General features: G+C 66.1%; 5 non-coding genes across 5 annotated transcripts; all 5 read right to left on the reverse strand.

The window, feature by feature from the left end:
- Positions 1-5,542: 5,542 nt before the first annotated feature.
- Positions 5,543-5,632, reverse strand: TRNAY-GUA (transfer RNA tyrosine (anticodon GUA)). The gene is given in 2 exon segments: positions 5,543-5,578; positions 5,596-5,632. It is a non-coding gene; the product is annotated as a tRNA-Tyr (tRNA).
- Positions 5,633-8,771: 3,139 nt separating this feature from the next.
- Positions 8,772-8,861, reverse strand: TRNAY-GUA (transfer RNA tyrosine (anticodon GUA)). The gene is given in 2 exon segments: positions 8,772-8,807; positions 8,825-8,861. It is a non-coding gene; the product is annotated as a tRNA-Tyr (tRNA).
- Positions 8,862-11,995: 3,134 nt separating this feature from the next.
- TRNAY-GUA (transfer RNA tyrosine (anticodon GUA)) lies at positions 11,996-12,085 on the reverse strand. The gene is given in 2 exon segments: positions 11,996-12,031; positions 12,049-12,085. It is a non-coding gene; the product is annotated as a tRNA-Tyr (tRNA).
- A 3,139-nt stretch (positions 12,086-15,224) lies between these two features.
- On the reverse strand, positions 15,225-15,314 carry TRNAY-GUA (transfer RNA tyrosine (anticodon GUA)). The gene is given in 2 exon segments: positions 15,225-15,260; positions 15,278-15,314. It is a non-coding gene; the product is annotated as a tRNA-Tyr (tRNA).
- A 3,139-nt stretch (positions 15,315-18,453) lies between these two features.
- TRNAY-GUA (transfer RNA tyrosine (anticodon GUA)) lies at positions 18,454-18,543 on the reverse strand. The gene is given in 2 exon segments: positions 18,454-18,489; positions 18,507-18,543. It is a non-coding gene; the product is annotated as a tRNA-Tyr (tRNA).
- Positions 18,544-20,585: the final 2,042 nt, after the last annotated feature.

Here is a 20,585-nt window from a genome sequence, read left to right on the forward strand (position 1 = left end):
ATGCAAACAGTCATTTTACCAGTCTTGGACCACCTCCTTCTTGATTGCTGGTATTAGCATGAGTGCAGAGATGGAGGAGAGTGACAAAAGCTTTGTTTCTAATCAATCCCACTATTGAAAGTAAAAATTTTCATTTAATATGTATTTATAACCATTTATTACCACAGGGGATGGCCTCCATAGAGGATTATATTGATCCAGGCATCAGGAACCCAGCTAGAGGCAGTCCTTGCTGAGAAAGGCTACCCAGGTGATGAAGAGATGAGATGATGACGTTTGAGAGAAGACAATTTCAAAAGCTCTTGAATGGAAATTGTCCAATTCTCCATTCCTGCTAAATATGAAAAGTAGGCAAACCCTTCATCCAACATAAGATTTTTCTCTCTTGGCATCAGCAATGTTTCTGTCTTCATCTGTCAGCTGATCCAAGTCAGGCAGCTGCAAAAAGTATGTGCAGAGAAAATGACAGTGGGAGTGGAAATGAATGGAGAGGAGGTGAATATGGAAGTACACGAACATTATCAACCATTATTCTGCTGGTCACACTGGTAGAATAATGTACATATCAAGTGATGAAGCCATGGTGTCTTCTCTATGGAGACTCATAAGGGATGTTGAGAAATCTTCCCCTTGCTTCTGGGGTGAGCAGCAATTGGAATTTCAAGGGTACGATGAGATTGGATAAAATTCCACGCACAATTATTTTTATCTTCCTTTCCTGCTAGTCCTGGACTTGTATGTATGCTCTAGTGGTACCATACATAGTTACACACTAAATCAGCACTCTTCAGTTTTCTGTTTATCTCTTAAAACTGTTCTGTGTCCACTCCATTCCCTGAGCACAGATGTACTGCTCCTGATCTAAAACTCAGCTGACACCAGCGCATTGGCTCTACCAGGAGACCTCCTGCATTTTCTACTCTGCCAGCCGCCCAGCCTGAATAAGAACTTCCAAAGATTGATTTTAGTTTTAGATTTGTGTGGAATGATCTATTTACTTCCACTGTAGTTTTCAGCACATTGTATTGTAACCATGTGCTTCCCATCTCTGTCTCCTACAGACACTGAAATATTTAAGGGCAAGACCTACATTTTAATCTCTATATATGTGGAAGACGCACAATACCTGAGGCAGATTAGGTGCTTATTAGGTGGTTTGTGAACAGAACATGCCTGAATGCCAACCTTAAGGAGCGGCAGCTTTTTTGAGTCCACATGACCTGGGTTCATGGGATAAGAAAAGGGTGCAGGACATAGTAGGCCCATTATTGATGAATAACCCCTCTGGTAATAATGATAAGGGCATATTTCTTAGTAGATAGGGAAAAAAATCTAAGCGTAAAGGCAGAAGCATTAGCCCAGTGCATGAAAGGGTATAATTCTAGGATGTCCAGGACAGGCATAGGATTCCAGGATCCATCCCACGGTGATAATTTCCGCATATGCTGACGTTCAAGACTGCGGTCTCTTTGTAGGAGCAGACCTGTAAAACTCACAATTAGCTCAGCTGTCTGTGCTGAGAACAAGGTGGGAGAAACCAAGCTTTTACAATAAGAACCAAAAGAACTCCAGAGACAGTGAAAAAAAGTAAAAAATAAACAAAACCTCAAGCTACGAGGAGAAACATGAAGATACAATACTAACAGGCCACCAAAATAGGCCACTGAGAGAAACAATTGTCCCTCTGAAACTAAATTGATAACCGGCTGTATTTACATATAAAAAATTCAAATAGAATGGAGTACAGATTTTGTGAATGTTTGGAGTGTCCAAAACTGAGTTCTCAGGAAATAATATGCAAAGAAGACAAAATAGACGATTTTGGTTGACTTACTTTAAATTATTTACAGCATGAGAATTACAACAGTGAAAATACATGCAGACAAAAAAGAAAAACAAGCAGAGAGAAGGATGCATACAAGCAGAGAAGGACGAGGAAGAAATCGGAAGAATGGTAGGATTATTCATGGGCATGTGATGGTCTTTATCTGGCTGAACACAAAGGACATCCCCTGGACACCTCCCAAGGGCCGACCTGTGTGGCAGAGATAGTTGTCCATGTGGATGAGCAAAGCGATAGTGTGGAGGCGGAGCCAGATCCGGGAAGCCAAAGAAAGACCAGGACGGCAGAGTGAAGAAAACGGGAAAGGATGTGGCATTTGGTAGGGGTGGCCTAATATCACAGGAAAAGGAGGACCGATTATGAGATAAAGGGTACATTGTGTGCGTGTGTATGTGAGTGCAGTGATGGCGGCAGTATCCCAAAGCTGGCGCTCCTCCTGATGCAGGATGGGGCAAAAGGTTGTCAGGCACCTGCTTCGAGCCGGAATCGAACCAGCGACCTAAGGATGTCCACACGAGTCCAGGCTACAGTCCTCCGCTCTACCAGCTGAGCTATCGAAGGGTGCACGCCTCCAAAGGTGGGGCACTGCTTTTCCTGGAAATGACGGGGCCCAGGACACTGGGCCGCCCCGGGGACCAACACACGCGGGGTGGTCGAAGCCCCTTTGGTGGCAAGAGAGCCGCGCGCAAGCCTGGGCTTGGTAGCGGCCGGGCTTCCCTGGCCGGCGACTTGCGAGAGGCCTGGGGGCGCCCCGCCCGCGCCCGCCTCCGCGCCCTTGCCCGCGCCCCAACCCGGGGCTCTCACCTGTTGCCCTATCGCCCCTCCCCGCAGCCCTGTCTCCAGGCGGGGAGGACAGGCGCAGCCACGAGGGGCCAGAGAGCCGGCTACAGAGTGAGGGCAGAGGGGCGTTGGCGGAACGGATGCGCGCGTCCGCTGGAGGAGGGCTTGCTGAGGAAAGGGAAGGAGGAGAAGCCGCCCGAAAGGGCACGGTCTGGGCGTGCGGCTGTCAAGCGCAGGCGCCAGGTGCCCCGGAGGCCCCTCAAGGAGCCCGGTCTCTAAGCGCCGCGCCGCGCCCCCGCAGGCCGCGCCCCGCGCCCCACCGACTCCCCGTCGTCCCCACCGCCCCGGGGTCCGCGCCCAGCTTTTGACTCGTCCCCCCAGCCCCCGCCACCCGGCCCAGCTGCCCACCACCGCCTGGCTTTTGCCATCCCAGGGATGCGGGAAGGCTCTCGGGCCAGGCCCGGAGAGCACGCCCACCCGTCCCCAGCCAGCGCCGCCAGTCCCGCGGCTCGCCTCCCCTCCTCTGCCCAGCGGCCCACCGCCATTCCCTTGGCAGAGGCGGTGGCTCCGCGGAGCAGCTCGAGGTTCTGTGGGCTTCCTGCAGAGGACCAGGGACCAAGGGAAAGGGGCAGCGCAGACCCGGGTCCGGCTCGGACCCCTTGTCCCGGCTCCAGGGCTTCCACAAACCTTGCAGATCCCCCCTGGGATTTGCCCGCCACCCCGAGACCGCTCCCTCAGCCTTCCACGGTCCCAGAGAGGCATGGCAAGCCACGTCCAAGTGACATGCCATGGAATGAGCGTGTCGCCACCCACCTCCCGCCCTGGAGACACGCGTGTCTGCACCCGCCAAGATGAGGGCCCTGCTGCCCTCGGGGAGGCCCGAGGCAGGAAGAGTCGAATGTGCCCCGGGGGCGGGGGCAGGGGCGGAGTCTCACCCTCACCCACAGCTGCCGGCCCTCGCCCCCCACCTCCCCGCCGCCCTTCCCCCAAAGCACCCAAGCAGCTGGCCCAAGGCTCCGGCACCTTCCGCGTCCCGTCAGGGGGCGTATCCGAGGAAGGCCCAAGGTTCTGCCCTGGCTCCCTGGCCACTGGTCTCCTCCCATGGGGCCTTTCAAGGCTGGCGACCCTCTGTGGCTGCAGAGCCAACCCTTGCTCCCGAGGGCCACCTGGGAGGCTACAAGGGCACGGCATCCTGGGCCCGCACCTGTGGAGACTCCACGGCCCGGGGCTCAGCCCGGCTCAGTTGGCGGTGGTGGGAGAGAAGGGAAGGCTCAGACCCCCCCCCCTCCGGCCCCCTCTCGGGCACCCGGGGGGAGACTGGGGGCGGCACGGCAGGAGAGGAAGAGGACGGGGAAGCCCGGGCTCCGGTTGCCCAAAGCCACCTGTGGGCTCAGGGCTCGCGCGAGAGAGGCTGCTCGGTGGCCCCAGGGCCTTCCTCTCGCTTCAGCTGGCGGTCCTCTCGCTGAGGAGCTCCAGCCGTCCGTGGGGTCTCCGGAGTCTCCTTGCCGCAGGAGGGCAGAGACCAAGGACCACTCCCTGGCCGCCTTCCGTGTGCCCAGACTGCCCGCCACGCCCAGCCACAGCCCTGGAACCCAGCTCCATCCACAAGGCAGAGAGCAGAGAGTTGCCTTCTGTCTCTGGGTCTGTCTGGCTGTCTCCCTCCACCTCTCCCTCTCGCTCTCTCTCTCTCTCGGTCTCTCCCTCGACTTCCACGGCTGTCTGTCCAGGTCAGGAGGAGCAGGGGCATCGAGGCAGGTGGTGTGACACCACGCAGCAGAGCGGGATCAGTCACCGCTCTTTCCGAAGGAACTCAACCCCTCCCGTGGCGACAGGAAAGGGTGTGAAGGCGAGTGAAAGTGGAGGCTGCCCGGGGGGCCGCAGCCCCGTCCTCAGATGCACAGGAAAGCTGACCCGGCCGGCCGAGGTTCCCAAGCCGGCTCTCAAGGCCCACCAAGGGCCCTGCCGCCTGCCGCTCCTGCCCAAGTCAGCCTCCCCCGGGGCAGCTGCGCAGTTGGCAATGGCTGGAAGTGTCTCAGGGTGGCGCTTCTGTCCCGCGACTAGGTAAAGCGGGGCAGGAGAGAGGGTTTTCTGTCTCCGTAGGTGCACGTGTTGATGGGCGCATCAAGAGAGAGACAGAGAAAGAGTGCCAGAGACACAGAGAGACAGAGAGAGACAGAGAGGAGGGCAGGGGGGTGTGGGCATAGCAAGAAGGATGGAGAGAGCAAGAGAGCTAGAGAGACTGCGGGTGGGCTCGACAGAAGAGGGACGGTGAGAGCAGCATCCCAGGAGGAGGCGGAGCAGGAGACAGAGATGGAGAGGCCGAGTGTTCAAGAAGGACGCCCCAGGGCCGTGGGTGCCCAGCGCGACGGCGTGACAGCGTGCATGCTGGTCAGCCTCCGGAGCTTGCCGTGGACGGCTCTCCAGGGCCCACCTGTGTGGCAGGGAGCTTGCTGTGCAGGTATACGGAGCAAAGCGGTGGGGTGGTGGCAGAGGCGGCGCTGGGAAGCGGGAGTGGGAGCCGGAGGGCTGGGTGAAGAAAAGGAGAAAGGGCGCGGAGTGTGGTGGAGGCCACCCCATATGGCAGGAGCCAGGGGGACCGATTATGCGCTACAGGGCACGGGTGTGCGTGCGTGCGTGTGTGTGCGTGTGTGCGTGGAGTGCGGGCAGCAAGCGGGCGTGTGCTCCCTAGTGACAGCAGCAGCAGGCCGGCCCGGCCCGTCCCGTCCCGTCCCGTCCCGTCCCGTCCAGTCCCTGTGTCGGTGGAAGGGAGAGGCTTTCCTGGCTTTGGCCTGGGAGAGGGAGGCGGCTGCGATTGCGATGCTGCAGGGGGACCCAAGGGCAGGGGCAGCAGCGGTGGGGCTGGGCGCCGGGCGCTAGCGCCCCTCCTGATGCAGGATGGGGCAAAAGCTGTCAGGCACCTCCTTCGAGCCGGAATCGAACCAGCGACCTAAGGATGTCCACACGAGTCCAGGCTACAGTCCTCCGCTCTACCAGCTGAGCTATCGAAGGGTGCACGCCTCCAAAGGTGGGGCACTGCTTTTCCTGGAAATGACGGGGCCCAGGACACTGGGCCGCCCCGGGGACCAACACACGCGGGGTGGTCGAAGCCCCTTTGGTGGCAAGAGAGCCGCGCGCAAGCCTGGGCTTGGTAGCGGCCGGGCTTCCCTGGCCGGCGACTTGCGAGAGGCCTGGGGGCGCCCCGCCCGCGCCCGCCTCCGCGCCCTTGCCCGCGCCCCAACCCGGGGCTCTCACCTGTTGCCCTATCGCCCCTCCCCGCAGCCCTGTCTCCAGGCGGGGAGGACAGGCGCAGCCACGAGGGGCCAGAGAGCCGGCTACAGAGTGAGGGCAGAGGGGCGTTGGCGGAACGGATGCGCGCGTCCGCTGGAGGAGGGCTTGCTGAGGAAAGGGAAGGAGGAGAAGCCGCCCGAAAGGGCACGGTCTGGGCGTGCGGCTGTCAAGCGCAGGCGCCAGGTGCCCCGGAGGCCCCTCAAGGAGCCCGGTCTCTAAGCGCCGCGCCGCGCCCCCGCAGGCCGCGCCCCGCGCCCCACCGACTCCCCGTCGTCCCCACCGCCCCGGGGTCCGCGCCCAGCTTTTGACTCGTCCCCCCAGCCCCCGCCACCCGGCCCAGCTGCCCACCACCGCCTGGCTTTTGCCATCCCAGGGATGCGGGAAGGCTCTCGGGCCAGGCCCGGAGAGCACGCCCACCCGTCCCCAGCCAGCGCCGCCAGTCCCGCGGCTCGCCTCCCCTCCTCTGCCCAGCGGCCCACCGCCATTCCCTTGGCAGAGGCGGTGGCTCCGCGGAGCAGCTCGAGGTTCTGTGGGCTTCCTGCAGAGGACCAGGGACCAAGGGAAAGGGGCAGCGCAGACCCGGGTCCGGCTCGGACCCCTTGTCCCGGCTCCAGGGCTTCCACAAACCTTGCAGATCCCCCCTGGGATTTGCCCGCCACCCCGAGACCGCTCCCTCAGCCTTCCACGGTCCCAGAGAGGCATGGCAAGCCACGTCCAAGTGACATGCCATGGAATGAGCGTGTCGCCACCCACCTCCCGCCCTGGAGACACGCGTGTCTGCACCCGCCAAGATGAGGGCCCTGCTGCCCTCGGGGAGGCCCGAGGCAGGAAGAGTCGAATGTGCCCCGGGGGCGGGGGCAGGGGCGGAGTCTCACCCTCACCCACAGCTGCCGGCCCTCGCCCCCCACCTCCCCGCCGCCCTTCCCCCAAAGCACCCAAGCAGCTGGCCCAAGGCTCCGGCACCTTCCGCGTCCCGTCAGGGGGCGTATCCGAGGAAGGCCCAAGGTTCTGCCCTGGCTCCCTGGCCGCTGGTCTCCTCCCATGGGGCCTTTCAAGGCTGGCGACCCTCTGTGGCTGCAGAGCCAACCCTTGCTCCCGAGGGCCACCTGGGAGGCTACAAGGGCACGGCACCCTGGGCCCGCACCTGTGGAGACTCCACGGCCCGGGGCTCAGCCCGGCTCAGTTGGCGGTGGTGGGAGAGAAGGGAAGGCTCAGACCCCCCCCCCTCCGGCCCCCTCTCCGGCCCCCGGGGGGAGACTGGGGGCGGCATGCCAGGAGAGGAAGAGGACGGGGAAGCCCGGGCTCCGGTTGCCCAAAGCCACCTGTGGGCTCAGGGCTCGCGCGAGAGAGGCTGCTCGGTTGGCCCCAGGGCCTTCCTCTCGCTTCAGCTGGCGGTCCTCTCGCTGAGGAGCTCCAGCCGTCCGTGGGGTCTCCGGAGTCTCCTTGCCGCAGGAGGGCAGAGACCAAGGACCACTCCCTGGCCGCCTTCCGTGTGCCCAGACTGCCCGCCACGCCCAGCCACAGCCCTGGAACCCAGCTCCATCCACAAGGCAGAGAGCAGAGAGTTGCCTTCTGTCTCTGGGTCTGTCTGGCTGTCTCCCTCCACCTCTCCCTCTCGCTCTCTCTCTCTCTCGGTCTCTCCCTCGACTTCCACGGCTGTCTGTCCAGGTCAGGAGGAGCAGGGGCATCGAGGCAGGTGGTGTGACACCACGCAGCAGAGCGGGATCAGTCACCGCTCTTTCCGAAGGAACTCAACCCCTCCCGTGGCGACAGGAAAGGGTGTGAAGGCGAGTGAAAGTGGAGGCTGCCCGGGGGGCCGCAGCCCCGTCCTCAGATGCACAGGAAAGCTGACCCGGCCGGCCGAGGTTCCCAAGCCGGCTCTCAAGGCCCACCAAGGGCCCTGCCGCCTGCCGCTCCTGCCCAAGTCAGCCTCCCCCGGGGCAGCTGCGCAGTTGGCAATGGCTGGAAGTGTCTCAGGGTGGCGCTTCTGTCCCGCGACTAGGTAAAGCGGGGCAGGAGAGAGGGTTTTCTGTCTCCGTAGGTGCACGTGTTGATGGGCGCATCAAGAGAGAGACAGAGAAAGAGTGCCAGAGACACAGAGAGACAGAGAGAGACAGAGAGGAGGGCAGGGGGGTGTGGGCATAGCAAGAAGGATGGAGAGAGCAAGAGAGCTAGAGAGACTGCGGGTGGGCTCGACAGAAGAGGGACGGTGAGAGCAGCATCCCAGGAGGAGGCGGAGCAGGAGACAGAGATGGAGAGGCCGAGTGTTCAAGAAGGACGCCCCAGGGCCGTGGGTGCCCAGCGCGACGGCGTGACAGCGTGCATGCTGGTCAGCCTCCGGAGCTTGCCGTGGACGGCTCTCCAGGGCCCACCTGTGTGGCAGGGAGCTTGCTGTGCAGGTATACGGAGCAAAGCGGTGGGGTGGTGGCAGAGGCGGCGCTGGGAAGCGGGAGTGGGAGCCGGAGGGCTGGGTGAAGAAAAGGAGAAAGGGCGCGGAGTGTGGTGGAGGCCACCCCATATGGCAGGAGCCAGGGGGACCGATTATGCGCTACAGGGCACGGGTGTGCGTGCGTGCGTGTGTGTGCGTGTGTGCGTGGAGTGCGGGCAGCAAGCGGGCGTGTGCTCCCTAGTGACAGCAGCAGCAGGCCGGCCCGGCCCGTCCCGTCCCGTCCCGTCCCGTCCCGTCCAGTCCCTGTGTCGGTGGAAGGGAGAGGCTTTCCTGGCTTTGGCCTGGGAGAGGGAGGCGGCTGCGATTGCGATGCTGCAGGGGGACCCAAGGGCAGGGGCAGCAGCGGTGGGGCTGGGCGCCGGGCGCTAGCGCCCCTCCTGATGCAGGATGGGGCAAAAGCTGTCAGGCACCTCCTTCGAGCCGGAATCGAACCAGCGACCTAAGGATGTCCACACGAGTCCAGGCTACAGTCCTCCGCTCTACCAGCTGAGCTATCGAAGGGTGCACGCCTCCAAAGGTGGGGCACTGCTTTTCCTGGAAATGACGGGGCCCAGGACACTGGGCCGCCCCGGGGGCCAACACACGCGGGGTGGTCGAAGCCCCTTTGGTGGCAAGAGAGCCGCGCGCAAGCCTGGGCTTGGTAGCGGCCGGGCTTCCCTGGCCGGCGACTTGCGAGAGGCCTGGGGGCGCCCCGCCCGCGCCCGCCTCCGCGCCCTTGCCCGCGCCCCAACCCGGGGCTCTCACCTGTTGCCCTATCGCCCCTCCCCGCAGCCCTGTCTCCAGGCGGGGAGGACAGGCGCAGCCACGAGGGGCCAGAGAGCCGGCTACAGAGTGAGGGCAGAGGGGCGTTGGCGGAACGGATGCGCGCGTCCGCTGGAGGAGGGCTTGCTGAGGAAAGGGAAGGAGGAGAAGCCGCCCGAAAGGGCACGGTCTGGGCGTGCGGCTGTCAAGCGCAGGCGCCAGGTGCCCCGGAGGCCCCTCAAGGAGCCCGGTCTCTAAGCGCCGCGCCGCGCCCCCGCAGGCCGCGCCCCGCGCCCCACCGACTCCCCGTCGTCCCCACCGCCCCGGGGTCCGCGCCCAGCTTTTGACTCGTCCCCCCAGCCCCCGCCACCCGGCCCAGCTGCCCACCACCGCCTGGCTTTTGCCATCCCAGGGATGCGGGAAGGCTCTCGGGCCAGGCCCGGAGAGCACGCCCACCCGTCCCCAGCCAGCGCCGCCAGTCCCGCGGCTCGCCTCCCCTCCTCTGCCCAGCGGCCCACCGCCATTCCCTTGGCAGAGGCGGTGGCTCCGCGGAGCAGCTCGAGGTTCTGTGGGCTTCCTGCAGAGGACCAGGGACCAAGGGAAAGGGGCAGCGCAGACCCGGGTCCGGCTCGGACCCCTTGTCCCGGCTCCAGGGCTTCCACAAACCTTGCAGATCCCCCCTGGGATTTGCCCGCCACCCCGAGACCGCTCCCTCAGCCTTCCACGGTCCCAGAGAGGCATGGCAAGCCACGTCCAAGTGACATGCCATGGAATGAGCGTGTCGCCACCCACCTCCCGCCCTGGAGACACGCGTGTCTGCACCCGCCAAGATGAGGGCCCTGCTGCCCTCGGGGAGGCCCGAGGCAGGAAGAGTCGAATGTGCCCCGGGGGCGGGGGCAGGGGCGGAGTCTCACCCTCACCCACAGCTGCCGGCCCTCGCCCCCCACCTCCCCGCCGCCCTTCCCCCAAAGCACCCAAGCAGCTGGCCCAAGGCTCCGGCACCTTCCGCGTCCCGTCAGGGGGCGTATCCGAGGAAGGCCCAAGGTTCTGCCCTGGCTCCCTGGCCGCTGGTCTCCTCCCATGGGGCCTTTCAAGGCTGGCGACCCTCTGTGGCTGCAGAGCCAACCCTTGCTCCCGAGGGCCACCTGGGAGGCTACAAGGGCACGGCACCCTGGGCCCGCACCTGTGGAGACTCCACGGCCCGGGGCTCAGCCCGGCTCAGTTGGCGGTGGTGGGAGAGAAGGGAAGGCTCAGACCCCCCCCCCTCCGGCCCCCTCTCCGGCCCCCGGGGGGAGACTGGGGGCGGCACGGCAGGAGAGGAAGAGGACGGGGAAGCCCGGGCTCCGGTTGCCCAAAGCCACCTGTGGGCTCAGGGCTCGCGCCAGAGAGGCTGCTCGGTTGGCCCCAGGGCCTTCCTCTCGCTTCAGCTGGCGGTCCTCTCGCTGAGGAGCTCCAGCCGTCCGTGGGGTCTCCGGAGTCTCCTTGCCGCAGGAGGGCAGAGACCAAGGACCACTCCCTGGCCGCCTTCCGTGTGCCCAGACTGCCCGCCACGCCCAGCCACAGCCCTGGAACCCAGCTCCATCCACAAGGCAGAGAGCAGAGAGTTGCCTTCTGTCTCTGGGTCTGTCTGGCTGTCTCCCTCCACCTCTCCCTCTCGCTCTCTCTCTCTCTCGGTCTCTCCCTCGACTTCCACGGCTGTCTGTCCAGGTCAGGAGGAGCAGGGGCATCGAGGCAGGTGGTGTGACACCACGCAGCAGAGCGGGATCAGTCACCGCTCTTTCCGAAGGAACTCAACCCCTCCCGTGGCGACAGGAAAGGGTGTGAAGGCGAGTGAAAGTGGAGGCTGCCCGGGGGGCCGCAGCCCCGTCCTCAGATGCACAGGAAAGCTGACCCGGCCGGCCGAGGTTCCCAAGCCGGCTCTCAAGGCCCACCAAGGGCCCTGCCGCCTGCCGCTCCTGCCCAAGTCAGCCTCCCCCGGGGCAGCTGCGCAGTTGGCAATGGCTGGAAGTGTCTCAGGGTGGCGCTTCTGTCCCGCGACTAGGTAAAGCGGGGCAGGAGAGAGGGTTTTCTGTCTCCGTAGGTGCACGTGTTGATGGGCGCATCAAGAGAGAGACAGAGAAAGAGTGCCAGAGACACAGAGAGACAGAGAGAGACAGAGAGGAGGGCAGGGGGGTGTGGGCATAGCAAGAAGGATGGAGAGAGCAAGAGAGCTAGAGAGACTGCGGGTGGGCTCGACAGAAGAGGGACGGTGAGAGCAGCATCCCAGGAGGAGGCAGAGCAGGAGACAGAGATGGAGAGGCCGAGTGTTCAAGAAGGACGCCCCAGGGCCGTGGGTGCCCAGCGCGACGGCGTGACAGCGTGCATGCTGGTCAGCCTCCGGAGCTTGCCGTGGACGGCTCTCCAGGGCCCACCTGTGTGGCAGGGAGCTTGCTGTGCAGGTATACGGAGCAAAGCGGTGGGGTGGTGGCAGAGGCGGCGCTGGGAAGCGGGAGTGGGAGCCGGAGGGCTGGGTGAAGAAAAGGAGAAAGGGCGCGGAGTGTGGTGGAGGCCACCCCATATGGCAGGAGCCAGGGGGACCGATTATGCGCTACAGGGCACGGGTGTGCGTGCGTGCGTGTGTGTGCGTGTGTGCGTGGAGTGCGGGCAGCAAGCGGGCGTGTGCTCCCTAGTGACAGCAGCAGCAGGCCGGCCCGGCCCGTCCCGTCCCGTCCCGTCCCGTCCAGTCCCTGTGTCGGTGGAAGGGAGAGGCTTTCCTGGCTTTGGCCTGGGAGAGGGAGGCGGCTGCGATTGCGATGCTGCAGGGGGACCCAAGGGCAGGGGCAGCAGCGGTGGGGCTGGGCGCCGGGCGCTAGCGCCCCTCCTGATGCAGGATGGGGCAAAAGCTGTCAGGCACCTCCTTCGAGCCGGAATCGAACCAGCGACCTAAGGATGTCCACACGAGTCCAGGCTACAGTCCTCCGCTCTACCAGCTGAGCTATCGAAGGGTGCACGCCTCCAAAGGTGGGGCACTGCTTTTCCTGGAAATGACGGGGCCCAGGACACTGGGCCGCCCCGGGGGCCAACACACGCGGGGTGGTCGAAGCCCCTTTGGTGGCAAGAGAGCCGCGCGCAAGCCTGGGCTTGGTAGCGGCCGGGCTTCCCTGGCCGGCGACTTGCGAGAGGCCTGGGCGCGCCCCGCCCGCGCCCGCCTCCGCGCCCTTGCCCGCGCCCCAACCCGGGGCTCTCACCTGTTGCCCTATCGCCCCTCCCCGCAGCCCTGTCTCCAGGCGGGGAGGACAGGCGCAGCCACGAGGGGCCAGAGAGCCGGCTACAGAGTGAGGGCAGAGGGGCGTTGGCGGAACGGATGCGCGTGTCCGCTGGAGGAGGGCTTGCTGAGGAAAGGGAAGGAGGAGAAGCCGCCCGAAAGGGCACGGTCTGGGCGTGCGGCTGTCAAGCGCAGGCGCCAGGTGCCCCGGAGGCCCCTCAAGGAGCCCGGTCTCTAAGCGCCGCGCCGCGCCCCCGCAGGCCGCGCCCCGCGCCCCACCGACTCCCCGTCGTCCCCACCGCCCCGGGGTCCGCGCCCAGCTTTTGACTCGTCCCCCCAGCCCCCGCCACCCGGCCCAGCTGCCCACCACCGCCTGGCTTTTGCCATCCCAGGGATGCGGGAAGGCTCTCGGGCCAGGCCCGGAGAGCACGCCCACCCGTCCCCAGCCAGCGCCGCCAGTCCCGCGGCTCGCCTCCCCTCCTCTGCCCAGCGGCCCACCGCCATTCCCTTGGCAGAGGCGGTGGCTCCGCGGAGCAGCTCGAGGTTCTGTGGGCTTCCTGCAGAGGACCAGGGACCAAGGGAAAGGGGCAGCGCAGACCCGGGTCCGGCTCGGACCCCTTGTCCCGGCTCCAGGGCTTCCACAAACCTTGCAGATCCCCCCTGGGATTTGCCCGCCACCCCGAGACCGCTCCCTCAGCCTTCCACGGTCCCAGAGAGGCATGGCAAGCCACGTCCAAGTGACATGCCATGGAATGAGCGTGTCGCCACCCACCTCCCGCCCTGGAGACACGCGTGTCTGCACCCGCCAAGATGAGGGCCCTGCTGCCCTCGGGGAGGCCCGAGGCAGGAAGAGTCGAATGTGCCCCGGGGGCGGGGGCAGGGGCGGAGTCTCACCCTCACCCACAGCTGCCGGCCCTCGCCCCCCACCTCCCCGCCGCCCTTCCCCCAAAGCACCCAAGCAGCTGGCCCAAGGCTCCGGCACCTTCCGCGTCCCGTCAGGGGGCGTATCCGAGGAAGGCCCAAGGTTCTGCCCTGGCTCCCTGGCCGCTGGTCTCCTCCCATGGGGCCTTTCAAGGCTGGCGACCCTCTGTGGCTGCAGAGCCAACCCTTGCTCCCGAGGGCCACCTGGGAGGCTACAAGGGCACGGCACCCTGGGCCCGCACCTGTGGAGACTCCACGGCCCGGGGCTCAGCCCGGCTCAGTTGGCGGTGGTGGGAGAGAAGGGAAGGCTCAGACCCCCCCCCCTCCGGCCCCCTCTCCGGCCCCCGGGGGGAGACTGGGGGCGGCACGGCAGGAGAGGAAGAGGACGGGGAAGCCCGGGCTCCGGTTGCCCAAAGCCACCTGTGGGCTCAGGGCTCGCGCCAGAGAGGCTGCTCGGTTGGCCCCAGGGCCTTCCTCTCGCTTCAGCTGGCGGTCCTCTCGCTGAGGAGCTCCAGCCGTCCGTGGGGTCTCCGGAGTCTCCTTGCCGCAGGAGGGCAGAGACCAAGGACCACTCCCTGGCCGCCTTCCGTGTGCCCAGACTGCCCGCCACGCCCAGCCACAGCCCTGGAACCCAGCTCCATCCACAAGGCAGAGAGCAGAGAGTTGCCTTCTGTCTCTGGGTCTGTCTGGCTGTCTCCCTCCACCTCTCCCTCTCGCTCTCTCTCTCTCTCGGTCTCTCCCTCGACTTCCACGGCTGTCTGTCCAGGTCAGGAGGAGCAGGGGCATCGAGGCAGGTGGTGTGACACCACGCAGCAGAGCGGGATCAGTCACCGCTCTTTCCGAAGGAACTCAACCCCTCCCGTGGCGACAGGAAAGGGTGTGAAGGCGAGTGAAAGTGGAGGCTGCCCGGGGGGCCGCAGCCCCGTCCTCAGATGCACAGGAAAGCTGACCCGGCCGGCCGAGGTTCCCAAGCCGGCTCTCAAGGCCCACCAAGGGCCCTGCCGCCTGCCGCTCCTGCCCAAGTCAGCCTCCCCCGGGGCAGCTGCGCAGTTGGCAATGGCTGGAAGTGTCTCAGGGTGGCGCTTCTGTCCCGCGACTAGGTAAAGCGGGGCAGGAGAGAGGGTTTTCTGTCTCCGTAGGTGCACGTGTTGATGGGCGCATCAAGAGAGAGACAGAGAAAGAGTGCCAGAGACACAGAGAGACAGAGAGAGACAGAGAGGAGGGCAGGGGGGTGTGGGCATAGCAAGAAGGATGGAGAGAGCAAGAGAGCTAGAGAGACTGCGGGTGGGCTCGACAGAAGAGGGACGGTGAGAGCAGCATCCCAGGAGGAGGCGGAGCAGGAGACAGAGATGGAGAGGCCGAGTGTTCAAGAAGGACGCCCCAGGGCCGTGGGTGCCCAGCGCGACGGCGTGACAGCGTGCATGCTGGTCAGCCTCCGGAGCTTGCCGTGGACGGCTCTCCAGGGCCCACCTGTGTGGCAGGGAGCTTGCTGTGCAGGTATACGGAGCAAAGCGGTGGGGTGGTGGCAGAGGCGGCGCTGGGAAGCGGGAGTGGGAGCCGGAGGGCTGGGTGAAGAAAAGGAGAAAGGGCGCGGAGTGTGGTGGAGGCCACCCCATATGGCAGGAGCCAGGGGGACCGATTATGCGCTACAGGGCACGGGTGTGCGTGCGTGCGTGTGTGTGCGTGTGTGCGTGGAGTGCGGGCAGCAAGCGGGCGTGTGCTCCCTAGTGACAGCAGCAGCAGGCCGGCCCGGCCCGTCCCGTCCCGTCCCGTCCCGTCCCGTCCAGTCCCTGTGTCGGTGGAAGGGAGAGGCTTTCCTGGCTTTGGCCTGGGAGAGGGAGGCGGCTGCGATTGCGATGCTGCAGGGGGACCCAAGGGCAGGGGCAGCAGCGGTGGGGCTGGGCGCCGGGCGCTAGCGCCCCTCCTGATGCAGGATGGGGCAAAAGCTGTCAGGCACCTCCTTCGAGCCGGAATCGAACCAGCGACCTAAGGATGTCCACACGAGTCCAGGCTACAGTCCTCCGCTCTACCAGCTGAGCTATCGAAGGGTGCACGCCTCCAAAGGTGGGGCACTGCTTTTCCTGGAAATGACGGGGCCCAGGACACTGGGCCGCCCCGGGGACCAACACACGCGGGGTGGTCGAAGCCCCTTTGGTGGCAAGAGAGCCGCGCGCAAGCCTGGGCTTGGTAGCGGCCGGGCTTCCCTGGCCGGCGACTTGCGAGAGGCCTGGGGGCGCCCCGCCCGCGCCCGCCTCCGCGCCCTTGCCCGCGCCCCAACCCGGGGCTCTCACCTGTTGCCCTATCGCCCCTCCCCGCAGCCCTGTCTCCAGGCGGGGAGGACAGGCGCAGCCACGAGGGGCCAGAGAGCCGGCTACAGAGTGAGGGCAGAGGGGCGTTGGCGGAACGGATGCGCGCGTCCGCTGGAGGAGGGCTTGCTGAGGAAAGGGAAGGAGGAGAAGCCGCCCGAAAGGGCACGGTCTGGGCGTGCGGCTGTCAAGCGCAGGCGCCAGGTGCCCCGGAGGCCCCTCAAGGAGCCCGGTCTCTAAGCGCCGCGCCGCGCCCCCGCAGGCCGCGCCCCGCGCCCCACCGACTCCCCGTCGTCCCCACCGCCCCGGGGTCCGCGCCCAGCTTTTGACTCGTCCCCCCAGCCCCCGCCACCCGGCCCAGCTGCCCACCACCGCCTGGCTTTTGCCATCCCAGGGATGCGGGAAGGCTCTCGGGCCAGGCCCGGAGAGCACGCCCACCCGTCCCCAGCCAGCGCCGCCAGTCCCGCGGCTCGCCTCCCCTCCTCTGCCCAGCGGCCCACCGCCATTCCCTTGGCAGAGGCGGTGGCTCCGCGGAGCAGCTCGAGGTTCTGTGGGCTTCCTGCAGAGGACCAGGGACCAAGGGAAAGGGGCAGCGCAGACCCGGGTCCGGCTCGGACCCCTTGTCCCGGCTCCAGGGCTTCCACAAACCTTGCAGATCCCCCCTGGGATTTGCCCGCCACCCCGAGACCGCTCCCTCAGCCTTCCACGGTCCCAGAGAGGCATGGCAAGCCACGTCCAAGTGACATGCCATGGAATGAGCGTGTCGCCACCCACCTCCCGCCCTGGAGACACGCGTGTCTGCACCCGCCAAGATGAGGGCCCTGCTGCCCTCGGGGAGGCCCGAGGCAGGAAGAGTCGAATGTGCCCCGGGGGCGGGGGCAGGGGCGGAGTCTCACCCTCACCCACAGCTGCCGGCCCTCGCCCCCCACCTCCCCGCCGCCCTTCCCCCAAAGCACCCAAGCAGCTGGCCCAAGGCTCCGGCACCTTCCGCGTCCCGTCAGGGGGCGTATCCGAGGAAGGCCCAAGGTTCTGCCCTGGCTCCCTGGCCGCTGGTCTCCTCCCATGGGGCCTTTCAAGGCTGGCGACCCTCTGTGGCTGCAGAGCCAACCCTTGCTCCCGAGGGCCACCTGGGAGGCTACAAGGGCACGGCACCCTGGGCCCGCACCTGTGGAGACTCCACGGCCCGGGGCTCAGCCCGGCTCAGTTGGCGGTGGTGGGAGAGAAGGGAAGGCTCAGACCCCCCCCGCTCCGGCCCCCTCTCCGGCCCCCGGGGGGAGACTGGGGGCGGCACGGCAGGAGAGGAAGAGGACGGGGAAGCCCGGGCTCCGGTTGCCCAAAGCCACCTGTGGGCTCAGGGCTCGCGCGAGAGAGGCTGCTCGGTTGGCCCCAGGGCCTTCCTCTCGCTTCAGCTGGCGGTCCTCTCGCTGAGGAGCTCCAGCCGTCCGTGGGGTCTCCGGAGTCTCCTTGCCGCAGGAGGGCAGAGACCAAGGACCACTCCCTGGCCGCCTTCCGTGTGCCCAGACTGCCCGCCACGCCCAGCCACAGCCCTGGAACCCAGCTCCATCCACAAGGCAGAGAGCAGAGAGTTGCCTTCTGTCTCTGGGTCTGTCTGGCTGTCTCCCTCCACCTCTCCCTCTCGCTCTCTCTCTCTCTCGGTCTCTCCCTCGACTTCCACGGCTGTCTGTCCAGGTCAGGAGGAGCAGGGGCATCGAGGCAGGTGGTGTGACACCACGCAGCAGAGCGGGATCAGTCACCGCTCTTTCCGAAGGAACTCAACCCCTCCCGTGGCGACAGGAAAGGGTGTGAAGGCGAGTGAAAGTGGAGGCTGCCCGGGGGGCCGCAGCCCCGTCCTCAGATGCACAGGAAAGCTGACCCGGCCGGCCGAGGTTCCCAAGCCGGCTCTCAAGGCCCACCAAGGGCCCTGCCGCCTGCCGCTCCTGCCCAAGTCAGCCTCCCCCGGGGCAGCTGCGCAGTTGGCAATGGCTGGAAGTGTCTCAGGGTGGCGCTTCTGTCCCGCGACTAGGTAAAGCGGGGCAGGAGAGAGGGTTTTCTGTCTCCGTAGGTGCACGTGTTGATGGGCGCATCAAGAGAGAGACAGAGAAAGAGTGCCAGAGACACAGAGAGACAGAGAGAGACAGAGAGGAGGGCAGGGGGGTGTGGGCATAGCAAGAAGGATGGAGAGAGCAAGAGAGCTAGAGAGACTGCGGGTGGGCTCGACAGAAGAGGGACGGTGAGAGCAGCATCCCAGGAGGAGGCGGAGCAGGAGACAGAGATGGAGAGGCCGAGTGTTCAAGAAGGACGCCCCAGGGCCGTGGGTGCCCAGCGCGACGGCGTGACAGCGTGCATGCTGGTCAGCCTCCGGAGCTTGCCGTGGACGGCTCTCCAGGGCCCACCTGTGTGGCAGGGAGCTTGCTGTGCAGGTATACGGAGCAAAGCGGTGGGGTGGTGGCAGAGGCGGCGCTGGGAAGCGGGAGTGGGAGCCGGAGGGCTGGGTGAAGAAAAGGAGAAAGGGCGCGGAGTGTGGTGGAGGCCACCCCATATGGCAGGAGCCAGGGGGACCGATTATGCGCTACAGGGCACGGGTGTGCGTGCGTGCGTGTGTGTGCGTGTGTGCGTGGAGTGCGGGCAGCAAGCGGGCGTGTGCTCCCTAGTGACAGCAGCAGCAGGCCGGCCCGGCCCGTCCCGTCCCGTCCCGTCCCGTCCCGTCCAGTCCCTGTGTCGGTGGAAGGGAGAGGCTTTCCTGGCTTTGGCCTGGGAGAGGGAGGCGGCTGCGATTGCGATGCTGCAGGGGGACCCAAGGGCAGGGGCAGCAGCGGTGGGGCTGGGCGCCGGGCGCTAGCGCCCCTCCTGATGCAGGATGGGGCAAAAGCTGTCAGGCACCTCCTTCGAGCCGGAATCGAACCAGCGACCTAAGGATGTCCACACGAGTCCAGGCTACAGTCCTCCGCTCTACCAGCTGAGCTATCGAAGGGTGCACGCCTCCAAAGGTGGGGCACTGCTTTTCCTGGAAATGACGGGGCCCAGGACACTGGGCCGCCCCGGGGACCAACACACGCGGGGTGGTCGAAGCCCCTTTGGTGGCAAGAGAGCCGCGCGCAAGCCTGGGCTTGGTAGCGGCCGGGCTTCCCTGGCCGGCGACTTGCGAGAGGCCTGGGGGCGCCCCGCCCGCGCCCGCCTCCGCGCCCTTGCCCGCGCCCCAACCCGGGGCTCTCACCTGTTGCCCTATCGCCCCTCCCCGCAGCCCTGTCTCCAGGCGGGGAGGACAGGCGCAGCCACGAGGGGCCAGAGAGCCGGCTACAGAGTGAGGGCAGAGGGGCGTTGGCGGAACGGATGCGCGCGTCCGCTGGAGGAGGGCTTGCTGAGGAAAGGGAAGGAGGAGAAGCCGCCCGAAAGGGCACGGTCTGGGCGTGCGGCTGTCAAGCGCAGGCGCCAGGTGCCCCGGAGGCCCCTCAAGGAGCCCGGTCTCTAAGCGCCGCGCCGCGCCCCCGCAGGCCGCGCCCCGCGCCCCACCGACTCCCCGTCGTCCCCACCGCCCCGGGGTCCGCGCCCAGCTTTTGACTCGTCCCCCCAGCCCCCGCCACCCGGCCCAGCTGCCCACCACCGCCTGGCTTTTGCCATCCCAGGGATGCGGGAAGGCTCTCGGGCCAGGCCCGGAGAGCACGCCCACCCGTCCCCAGCCAGCGCCGCCAGTCCCGCGGCTCGCCTCCCCTCCTCTGCCCAGCGGCCCACCGCCATTCCCTTGGCAGAGGCGGTGGCTCCGCGGAGCAGCTCGAGGTTCTGTGGGCTTCCTGCAGAGGACCAGGGACCAAGGGAAAGGGGCAGCGCAGACCCGGGTCCGGCTCGGACCCCTTGTCCCGGCTCCAGGGCTTCCACAAACCTTGCAGATCCCCCCTGGGATTTGCCCGCCACCCCGAGACCGCTCCCTCAGCCTTCCACGGTCCCAGAGAGGCATGGCAAGCCACGTCCAAGTGACATGCCATGGAATGAGCGTGTCGCCACCCACCTCCCGCCCTGGAGACACGCGTGTCTGCACCCGCCAAGATGAGGGCCCTGCTGCCCTCGGGGAGGCCCGAGGCAGGAAGAGTCGAATGTGCCCCGGGGGCGGGGGCAGGGGCGGAGTCTCACCCTCACCCACAGCTGCCGGCCCTCGCCCCCCACCTCCCCGCCGCCCTTCCCCCAAAGCACCCAAGCAGCTGGCCCAAGGCTCCGGCACCTTCCGCGTCCCGTCAGGGGGCGTATCCGAGGAAGGCCCAAGGTTCTGCCCTGGCTCCCTGGCCGCTGGTCTCCTCCCATGGGGCCTTTCAAGGCTGGCGACCCTCTGTGGCTGCAGAGCCAACCCTTGCTCCCGAGGGCCACCTGGGAGGCTACAAGGGCACGGCACCCTGGGCCCGCACCTGTGGAGACTCCACGGCCCGGGGCTCAGCCCGGCTCAGTTGGCGGTGGTGGGAGAGAAGGGAAGGCTCAGACCCCCCCCCCTCCGGCCCCCTCTCCGGCCCCCGGGGGGAGACTGGGGGCGGCACGGCAGGAGAGGAAGAGGACGGGGAAGCCCGGGCTCCGGTTGCCCAAAGCCACCTGTGGGCTCAGGGCTCGCGCCAGAGAGGCTGCTCGGTTGGCCCCAGGGCCTTCCTCTCGCTTCAGCTGGCGGTCCTCTCGCTGAGGAGCTCCAGCCGTCCGTGGGGTCTCCGGAGTCTCCTTGCCGCAGGAGGGCAGAGACCAAGGACCACTCCCTGGCCGCCTTCCGTGTGCCCAGACTGCCCGCCACGCCCAGCCACAGCCCTGGAACCCAGCTCCATCCACAAGGCAGAGAGCAGAGAGTTGCCTTCTGTCTCTGGGTCTGTCTGGCTGTCTCCCTCCACCTCTCCCTCTCGCTCTCTCTCTCTCTCGGTCTCTCCCTCGACTTCCACGGCTGTCTGTCCAGGTCAGGAGGAGCAGGGGCATCGAGGCAGGTGGTGTGACACCACGCAGCAGAGCGGGATCAGTCACCGCTCTTTCCGAAGGAACTCAACCCCTCCC

Source organism: Equus caballus, chromosome 1 (genome assembly GCF_041296265.1).
Source record: "Equus caballus isolate H_3958 breed thoroughbred chromosome 1, TB-T2T, whole genome shotgun sequence".
Classification (NCBI taxonomy): Eukaryota; Metazoa; Chordata; class Mammalia; order Perissodactyla; family Equidae; genus Equus; species Equus caballus.